This window comes from Durio zibethinus, chromosome 20, assembly GCF_047325235.1.
Source record: "Durio zibethinus cultivar Kanyao isolate XHJ-2024 chromosome 20, ASM4732523v1, whole genome shotgun sequence".
NCBI lineage: Eukaryota > Viridiplantae > Streptophyta > Magnoliopsida > Malvales > Malvaceae > Durio > Durio zibethinus.
The window spans coordinates 14510001-14520000 of NC_143181.1; the positions used below are offsets into that span (position 1 = coordinate 14510001).

The following is a 10000-nucleotide window of genomic DNA, read 5'->3' on the forward strand; positions in this document are numbered from 1 at the left end:
GTGCTGTGTTCCATGATCACGGCGATGACGTCTTCATGGGCACATCGAAAGCCCGGGCTTGGGCCGCCACCGTGACCTGCATCGGTCCACACCCCGAGCTGATCAACGGACCGGCTCTCGTCGTTCCACATCCGACCAGGGTGCATCACCAACCCCCATCCGCTTCCCTTCCAACAATTTCAAGCACTTTTTGACTCTCTTTTCAAAGTCCTTTTCATCTTTCCCTCGTGGTACTTGTTTGCTATCGGTCTCTCGCCCATATTCAGCCTTGGACAGAATTTACCACCCGATTGGGGCTGCATTCCTAAACAACCCGACTCGCAGACAGTGCCTCGTGGTGTGATAGGGACCAGGCACAACGGGGCTCTCACCCTCTCCAGTGCCCCTTTCCAGGGGACTTGGGCCCATTCCGCCGCTGAGGATGCTTCTCTAGATTACAATTTGAACGTCGGGGGCACCCGATTCTCAAGCTAGGCTCTTTTCGGTTCACTCGTCGTTACTAGGGGAATCCTGGTAAGTTTCTTTTCCTCCGCTTATTGATATGCTTAAACTTAGCGGGTGATCCAGCCTGACCTGGGGTCACGACGTGCGTATTGACCGAGCAGTGCGAGGGGTCTGAAGGGGTCCGGGTGGACAACAAACGTGCCTCATCGGGGAGGAGGCACGCCGGGAGCTCTACCACTGACGATCAGGCGCTGTCATTGCCGGGGACTTGCTTTTGGGCCAACCATGACCCACGAGATTGCGGGAGGCCATCTTCTGCCCGCCCTCTTCCCCGGAGCCCAGAGGGCAGGGGGTCGAAGGGGGGGCAATGGTGCATGACACCTAGGCAAACGTGCCCTCGGGCTAATGGCTTGGGGTGCAACTTGCATTCAAAGACTCGATGGTTCATAGGATTCTGTAATTCATACTGAGTATCACATTTCGCTACGTTCTTCATCGATGCGAGAGCCAAGATATCCGTTGTCTAGAGTCGTTTCATTTTTCTGCCACAAAAGGAGTTACGGCACCACCCAAGCACGTGTCATGGGCTCCGACCTTAGACTCAGAATTCGTGCGGCCTTAGGCTTGGAATTTACTCTTTTATGCCTAAGTCAGCCTAAAACACAAGCGTGCGGGCACGAGAACAATAGGAAGGGCTGATTATGCAAGTTAAAGAGAAACAGGATGAGAAGGTAGAATTCTAAAAATGCTCTTGTATTCACTGAAACAGAAGTGTTTAGTGGTGTACAAATGAGGGTGGAGCAGCCCTTTATTTATAGTTGAGGCTCCAGCTTACACTTAATGGAAAATCCCTAGAATAAAGGCTAAAATCATGGGATTATACAGATTACAATCAATCAGGATGCTAACTCCTGATTTTCAAGGTCAACCAAATCTGCCAGGATGCTCCTGCCTGCTTCCAGAAGCTTCCCTTGCGTGTCTAGCACCTTGGGCCCTTCTGGATGTGGTACGGGTAGCTTGTATGCCAAGTCTTGGTCTCATGGGCTAGCCTGCAAGTCGGACGGGCGTTTTGAACTCGTTTGCTAGGCTTTGTGTGCAAATAGCTGCCAGCATGCCTGGTCTGCGGGCCTCAACCTCTGGCTCACCTGCTAGTCTGCCTAATGTGCCTGGCGCACTCGCCCAGGGCATGACATTCTCCCCACCTGATTGCGTAATGCCCTCATTGCATCTTCTGCATGGTACTACCTAATCTGGTCCCTGAACTACCATAAGTCCTCTGCTGGTTCCCAGCTCGCCTCACTATCTGGAAGTCCCTTCCAGCTCACCAAGTACTCATGTCTTGGCTAATAGTTCTTTTGCCTCACCTCCCGGTCAGCTATGATGCTATGGGCCTCCTTCTTATATGAGGCCCTTGCTCCCAATGGTGCACGCTTTGACTTTTCCCATCCTAGATCTCCCTCATACTCATGGAACAGCTTGAGCATGCTCACATGGAACATCGAGTGTACCTTCAGCTTGGGTGGCATATCCAGCTTGTAGGCAACCTTGCCTACCCTCTTGACTACTCGAAAAGGTCTCTCATACCTCCGGACTAGGCCTTTGTGTAGCCCCCTGTGGCGCACAATGGGTTGCAGCTTCACCAATACCAAGTCTCTGACCTGGAACTGCACGTCTCACCTATTCTGGTTTGCCCACTTCTTCGACCCCTTGGCCGTCTTGTGTAGACAAACTCTGGCCAAGTCAGTTTGCTCCTGCCATGCCTTGGCAAACTTATATGCTGCTGGATTTGACCCTGTATAACCTACAGCAATCAAACCGGGTGTTAGTGGTTGTTGCCCTGTCACAACCTCAAACGGGCTCTGGTTCGTTACCTCGCTCCTTTGCAAGTTGTAGGAAAACTGCACAATATCTAGCAGCTTTGGCCAGTCCCTTTGTGTGGCACTCACATAGTGCCTAAGGTAGACCTCTAATAGTCCATTCACTCATTCTATCTGCCCATCGGTCTGCGGATGCATGCTGATGGAAAAGTTCAAGTCTGACCCCAACAGCTTGAACAACTCAGTCTAGAACCTGCCTGTGAACCGCCCGTCCCGATCACTAACAATGGTCCTCGACACTCCCCAGTGCTTAACCATGTTCTTTAGGAACAATCGAGCTACCTCCTCGGCTGGGCACTCCTTGGTTGCTGGAATGAAGATTCCATACTTGGAAAACTTGTCCACCACTAGCATGATGCTTTCGAACCCTTCTGCTTTGGGTAGACCGACTATAAAGTCCAGAGAAACACTCTCCCATGGTTACTCTGGCACTGGCAATGGCTCCAAGAGACCGCTTGGTTTTTGGAGCTCCACCTTATCCTGTTGGCACACAAGACAAGTTTTCACATAGGCCTCCACATCGTCCCTCATGTGCGGCCAGTAGTATCGATCCTCGATCAACGCCAAGGTGCGGCTCACTCCGGGGTGTCCAGCCCACCTTGAATCATGACATTCTTACAAAACTTCCTTACGGAGCTTCTCGTGCTGCGGCACAAACAATCTACCACCCCTGGTGTACAGTAACCATCCTGCAACCAAAATCACCTAGTCTTACCTTGCTGGGCGTGCTTCATCAAAGCCTTGGCTGTAAGATCATGCGTAAGTTCCTCATTGATGCGCGGCACTAGTGACCCCTCTAGTTGGCTAATGGCAGCAAGGTTAGCCTTTCTGCTCAGGGTGTCTGCCACTAGGTTTGCCTGTCTTGGCTTGTACTCCATCTGGAAATCAAATTCTATAAGATGTTTATGTTGGAATAGAACCGGTGCACCATAGGGTGCCTTCGATGGCTTGATGAAGCCAGCATCAATTAACTCTTTGAGCTACTTCCTCAACTCCTCCAACTCTAGTGGAGACATTCGGTAAGGGGCTTTGGTTGGTTGCTTGGCTTCGGACACCAGCTCGATCTTGTGGTCCACCTCTCTCTTAGGTGGTAGCTTGCTAGGCAGCTTTGCGGGCATCACATCACTAAAGGTCTTCAGCACCTTTAGCACCTCTAAGGGTGACTCGATCTCTTTCTCCCTTGGCTCATCATATTTTAGGGCTGCCAAGAAGGTGTTTTCTTGTCTGCTTACCACCTTGGTAAATTGGATCGCTGACACCACCCGCAACCCAACTCCAGACCCTCTCTTCAATGGCACAAGGCATTGGCACCGTGCATCCAAGATGCAAACACAATCGATAAAAGGCACAAGAAGGGCGTTAATCCGAACAAGGAAATCCAACCCAATCACAAACTCATAGTCATCAAGGGGTATTACCTCTATGGTCTCCTTGCCTTTCCAGTCTCCAAGCTACAACTCCACTCCCCGTGCTACTCTAATGGCTGGAACTTCCTTGGAGTTCACCGTCTTAATGGTACTAATCCCTTTCTGCACCTTTAGTCCGAGCTTCCGGGCTCCATCACCTGAAATAAAAAGATGTGAGGCACCTGTGTCCATCAGTGCGCTCACCTTCTGATCCGCAACCGTCAGATCTGTAAACATCAAGCCCTTTGGCTTGCGACTCCCCTTATTTTGGATAGCATTGAGCACCAACGACCCAAGCTTTGTTGCCCCTGACTCTGGCTCCTCGTCAGACTCTTTGTCTACAGCAGCCAGCTTGCCCTTCTACAGGCAATTGCTACCTATGTGGCTCCCTCCACATAGGTAGCATGCTAGTGGCTCTCGGTCTTCTTTTGCTTTCCACTTGCCTGCTGGTGGCTTCCTCTTGCCATCCTTGGTTGAATGGTCTTGGTCTCCATCCTTGGACTCCCGATCACAGTCTTTCCCTTTGGACTGCTTCTTTCGATCCCTATCGACCCTACCCTTACTCTTGGGCTTGGTAGAATCAAACTTGTTCAGAGGCTTGAACTCTATCAAGGCCTTGGTAGTAGTCATGGCTTTAGCCAAGTCATGAACTCCTCTCCTTTGTAGCTCATACTTCACCCACAGCTTCAGCCCATCTATGAATACATCAGTGTAGAACACGTGCGGCCCAGAACATCTAAGGGCATCATAGACCTGTTATTGCCTCAAACTTCCTTGGCCTAAGTGGCCATAGTCCCTCTAAGAAGCTAGCCATGAAGGATCACCTCTACGTAGCTAGTTAACAGGCTAAGGTCTCGTTCGTTAACGAAATTAACCAGACAAATCGCTTCACCAACTAAGAACGACCATGCACCACCACCCATAGAATGAAGAAAGAGCTCTCAGTTTATCAATCCTTACTATGTTTGGACCTGGTAAGTTTCCCTGTGTTGAGTCAAATTAAGCCGCAGGCTCCACTCCTGGTGGTGCCCTTCTGTCAATTCCTTTAAGTTTCAACCTTGTGACCATACTCCCCTCGGAACCTAAAGACTTTGATTTCTCATAAGGTGCCGACGGAGTCCTAAAAGTAACATCCGTCGATCCCTGGTCGGCATCGTTTACGGTTGAGACTAGGACGGTATGTGATCGTCTTCGAGCCCTTAACATTCATTCTTGATTAATGAAAACATCCTTGGCAAATGCTTTTGCAGTTGTTCATCTTTCATAAATCAAAGAATTTCACCTCTGACTATGAAATACGAATGCCCCCGACTGTCCCTGTTAATCATTACTCCGATCCCGAAGGCCAACACAATAGGACTGAAATCCTATGATGTTATCCCATGCTAATGTATACAAGCGTAGGCCTGCTTTGAGCACTCTAATTTCTTCAAAGTAACAGCACTAAAGGAATGACCCGGGTAATTAAGTCTAGGAACACATCACCGATAGTAAGGACGAGTAGACCGATGCTCACCGTGAGGTAAATAGGACGACCTAACCCTAGTTCCAACTACGAGCTTTTTAACTGCAACAACTTAAATATATGCTATTGGAGCTGGAATTACCGTGGCTGTTGGCACCAGACTTGCCCTCCAATGGATCTTCGTTAAGGGATTTAGATTGTACTCATTCCAATTACCAGACTCAAAGAGCCCGGTATTGTTATTTATTGTCACTACCTCCCCATGTCAGGATTGGGTAATTTGCACACCTGCTGCCTTCCTTGGATGTGGTAGTCGTTTCTCAGGCTTCCTCTCTGAAATCGAACCCTAATTCTCTATCACCCATCACCGCCATAGTAGGCCACTATCCTACCATCGAAAGTTGATAGGGCAGGAAGGCCGTGCGATCCGTCGAGTTATCAAGAATCATTAGAGCAACAGGCATAGCCCACGTCGACCTTTTATCTAATAAATGCATCCCTTCCAGAAGTCAGGTTTGTTGCACGTATTAGTTCTAGAATTACTACGGTTATCCGAGTAGTAGATACCATCAAACAAACTATAACTGATTTAATGAGCCATTCACAGTTTCACAGTCTGAATTAGTTCATACTTACACATGCATGGCTTAATCTTTGAGACAAGCATATGACTACTGGCAGGATCAACCAAGTAGCATTTCTTCGAGACGTTGGCACCACGTGGGCCTCGACGCACCGATCGAGTGGTGAAGAGAGCCCGACGCGGAGCGTAAGCATCGTGCATGTCGAGCACGTGAAATGCATAGCATCGGATGAACGGGGGCCGAGAGCCCAAGCTCGCTAAACGTTCGGCATCTGAGAGCACGATCGAATGCCTGTGCATATAACCACTCATATGCCCATTGCGTACAAGTGGCAGCATCCACGTGTGCCGGTCCACAACCCACCCGATCGATTACTCAACGAGCGAGCGGAGGAAACGAGGTGCGAGGCCATGCCACGACCGCTTGGCACGAGAAAAACACAAGCAAGGGCCACGAGACTGCCCCTGCCATCCGATAGGCAACAACAAAGCAACACCACCGATGCTTGGCCCGATCGGGACCGCAAGTGCGAGCTTCGCTGACACCACCCCAGGGGGACGTTGCCCGATTCAAGGACATGTTCCTGGGGTCTCGGGCAACGTCGACTGCGTGCACGGCCTCATCGAGGGCTAGGCATTTTTGTGGTCGACGAGAAGGGACTGCGAGATCATCGAATACCGAGACACCTGGCTGGGCCAAGCCCACAATCGTGGCTTCTACGCGCACCACCCCAGGGATCCGTTGCCCGATTCAAAGACTTGGTTTGGGGTCTAGAGCAGCATCCGTTGCATGCACGGGCTCGAGCTTAGCTCTTCTTTTTCGTATGCATGCCAACCGGTAGAGGTCATGGGCGTCTGTCAGTCACTGGAGCAACCAATCACTAGACAAAATGATCGAAAGGCATGCACGACCTGTATTTCGCTCGAGGGACATTGCCTTGGGTGTACGCAATGGGAGGCCCATAATGCACACCAACTCCCCCCGTAGGGGGGAGCGGGTGTCGGACCACCACCCCCTAAAAAGCATTAGAGATTTTACAGATATTCTACCAGTAGACGTTAAAGTGTCTGAAACAGGGACATTTTTTCCAAACATGCATATCCCACACCGAGGGTGAGCAAGTGTCGATGGTGGTTGGGGCATGTGCCCGCACTAAGGGCCAGCACATGCTGATGGTGGTCGACGCGACTGCCCGTACCAAGGGCCAGCGTGTACCGATGGTGGTCGAGGCAACCGCTCGCACCAGATTGAGGCATGTGCCCACACCAAGGCTCGGCGTGTGTCGATGGTGTTTGATGCAGGGGCCATCTTCTGCCGATGGTGGTCGAGGCAAGAGCCCACACCAAGGCCCGACTTGTGTCGATGGTGCTCGAAGCAACCGCCCGTAACAAGGTCCAGCATATGCCAATGGTGCTCGAGGCAACCGTCTGCATCAGGGCTATGGTTGTGCATGTTGGCAAGCTCCGTGCTCAATGCATCGAACTGTCAACCCGTCATCCTCTTCAATCTCCCTCCATGCGGTCATCGTACCCAGGGGGCGCGATCGGGATCCTGTGTTGCATACCTGAATCGATGGAAATCAGATGTCTCACCATCGCTCATCCGTCTCGTGTCCTGAGGGGCTATGGGTCGAACGTCAATCATGGCCGGTGTCCCAAGCGTGCTACCCAATCATTCATGGCTGCATTGGTGAACCGATGTTCGATCGTGCTCTTGGATGTGAAACATTTAGCGGGTGCAGGCTCTCGACCCCCATTCGTCCGATGCTATTCATTTCACGTGCTCGACACGCACGACCCTTACGCTCTGCATCGAGCTCTCTCTACCGCTCGATCGGTGCATCGAGGCCCACGTGGTGCCAACATCCCAAAGGAATGCTACCTGGTTGATCTTGCCAATAGTCATATGCTTGTCTCAAAGATTAAGCCATGCATGTGTAAGTATGAACTAATTCAGACTGTGAAACTATGAATGGCTCATTAAATCAGTTATAGTTTGTTTGATGGTATCTACTACTCGGATAACTGTAGTAATTCTAGAGCTAATAGTGCAACAAACCCTGACTCTTGGAAGGGATGCATTTATTAGATAAAAGGTCGACGCGGGCTACGCCCATTGCTCTGATGATTCATGATAACTCGATGGATCGCACGGCCTTTGTATCGGTGACACATCATTCAAATTTCTGCCCTATCAACTTTCGATGGTAGGATAGTGGCCTACTATGGTGGTGATGGGTGATGGAGAATTAGGGTTTGATTTCGGAGAGGGAGCTTGAAAAATGGCTACCACATCCAAGGAAGGCAGTAGGCACGCAAATTACCCAATCCTGACACGGGGAGGTAGTGGCAATAAATAACAATATCGGGCTCTATGAGTCTGGTAATTGGAATGAGACAATCTAAATCCCTTAACGAGGATCCATTAAAGGGCAAGTTTGGTGCCAGCAGCCGCGGTAATTCCAGCTCCAATAGCGTATATTTAAGTTGTTGCAGTTAAAAAGCGCGTAGTTGGAACTAGGGTTGTGTCGTCCGGTCCGCCTCACGGTGAGCACCGATTTGCTCATCCCTACTGTCGATGATGCGTTCCTAGACTTATGAGTGGTACTATGGTTGTGCGTGTTTGTAGGCTTCATGCTCGATGCATCGAACTATCGACCTGTCATCCTCTTCAATCTCTCTCCATGCGGTCATCGTACCCAGGAGGCGCGATCAGGAACTTATGTTGCATACCTGAATCGATGGAAATTGGATGTTTCACCATCCCTCATCCGTTTCATGTCCCGAGGGGCCACGAGTCAGATGTCAATCGTGGCCAGTGTCCCAAGCATGCCACCCAATCATCCATGGTCGCATTGGTGCACCGACATTCGATCGTGCTCTTGGATGCTGAACCTTTAACGGGCACAGGCTCTCAGCCCCCATTCGTTCGATGCTATGCATTTCACGTGCTCGACACACATGACCCTTGCGCTCCACATCGGGCTCTCTCTGTCATTCGGTCGGTGCGTCAAGGCCCACATGGTGCCAACGTCCTGAAGGAATGCTACCTGGTTGATCTTGCCAGTAGTCATATGCTTGTCTCAAAGATTAAGCCATGCATGTGTAAGTATGAACTAATTCAGACTGTGAAACTACGAATGGCTCATTAAATCAGTTATAGTTTGTTTGATGGTATCTACTACTCAGATAACCTTAGTAATTCTAGAGCTAATACGTGCAACAAACCTTGACTTCTGGAAGGGATGCATTTATTAGATAAAAGGTCGATGCAGGCTATGCCCGTTGCTCTAATGATTCATGATAACTTGACGAATTGCACAGCCTTTGTGCCGGTGACGTATCATTCAAATTTTTGCCCTATCAACTTTCGATGGTAGGATAGTGGCCTACTATGGTGGTGACGGGTGACGAAGAATTAGGGTTCGATTACGGAGAGGGAGCCTGAGAAACGGCTACCACATCCAAGGAAGGCAGCAGGCGTGCAAATTACCCAATCCTGACACGGGGAGGTAGTGACAATAAATAACAATACCAGGCTCTTTGAGTCTGGTAATTGGAATGAGTACAATCTAAATCCCTTAACGAGGATCCATTGGAGGGCAAGTCCGGTGCCAGCAGCCACGGTAATTCTAGCTCCAATAGCATATATTTAAGTTGTTGCAGTTAAAAAGCTCGTAGTTGAACTAGGGTTGGGTCATCCGGTCCGCCTCACGATGAGCATCGGTCTACTCGTCCCTACTGTCGATGATGCACTCTTGGACTTAATTGCCTGGGTCGTTCCTCTGGCGCTATTACTTTGAAGAAATTAGAGTGCTCAAAGTAGGCCTATGCTTGTATACATTAGCATGGAATAACATCATAGGATTTCGGTCCTATTATGTTGGCCTTCGAGATCGGAGTAATGATTAACAGGGACAGTCGGGGGCATTCATATTTCATAGTCAAAGGTGAAATTCTTGGATTTATGAAAGACGAACAACTGCGAAAGCATTTGCCAAAGATGTTTTCAATAATCAAGAACGAAAGTTGGGGGCTCGAAGATGATCAGATACCGTCCTAGTCTCAACCATAAACGATGCCGACCAGGGATCAGCGGATGTTACTTTTAGGACTCTGTCGGTACCTTATAAGAAATCAAAGTCTTTGGGTTTCAGGGGGAGTATGGTCGTAAGGCTGAAACTTAAAGGAATTGACGAAAGGGCACCACCAGGAGTGAAGCCTG

General features: G+C 49.8%; 3 non-coding genes and 2 pseudogenes across 3 annotated transcripts in view; 2 read left to right on the forward strand and 3 right to left on the reverse strand.

Annotated features, from left to right (window-relative positions):
* The window catches only part of LOC149513162 (25S ribosomal RNA), a 3388-nt gene extending 2806 nt beyond the window's left edge, over positions 1-582 (reverse strand). Inside the window, exon 1 of the ribosomal RNA XR_016330943.1 lies at positions 1-582. This exon is cut by the window's left edge and continues 2806 nt beyond it. This is a non-coding gene — a ribosomal RNA (25S ribosomal RNA).
* A 237-nt stretch (positions 583-819) lies between these two features.
* LOC149513163 (5.8S ribosomal RNA) lies at positions 820-975 on the reverse strand. The gene has a single exon (XR_016330981.1). It is a non-coding gene; the product is annotated as a 5.8S ribosomal RNA (ribosomal RNA).
* Positions 976-4803: 3828 nt separating this feature from the next.
* On the reverse strand, positions 4804-5883 carry LOC149513164 (18S ribosomal RNA; annotated as a pseudogene).
* Positions 5884-7657: 1774 nt separating this feature from the next.
* On the forward strand, positions 7658-8258 carry LOC149513165 (18S ribosomal RNA; annotated as a pseudogene; the record flags this gene model as incomplete).
* Positions 8259-8822: 564 nt separating this feature from the next.
* LOC149513166 (18S ribosomal RNA) overlaps positions 8823-10000 on the forward strand; it is a 1807-nt gene continuing 629 nt past the window's right edge. Inside the window, exon 1 of the ribosomal RNA XR_016330908.1 lies at positions 8823-10000. This exon is cut by the window's right edge and continues 629 nt beyond it. This is a non-coding gene — a ribosomal RNA (18S ribosomal RNA).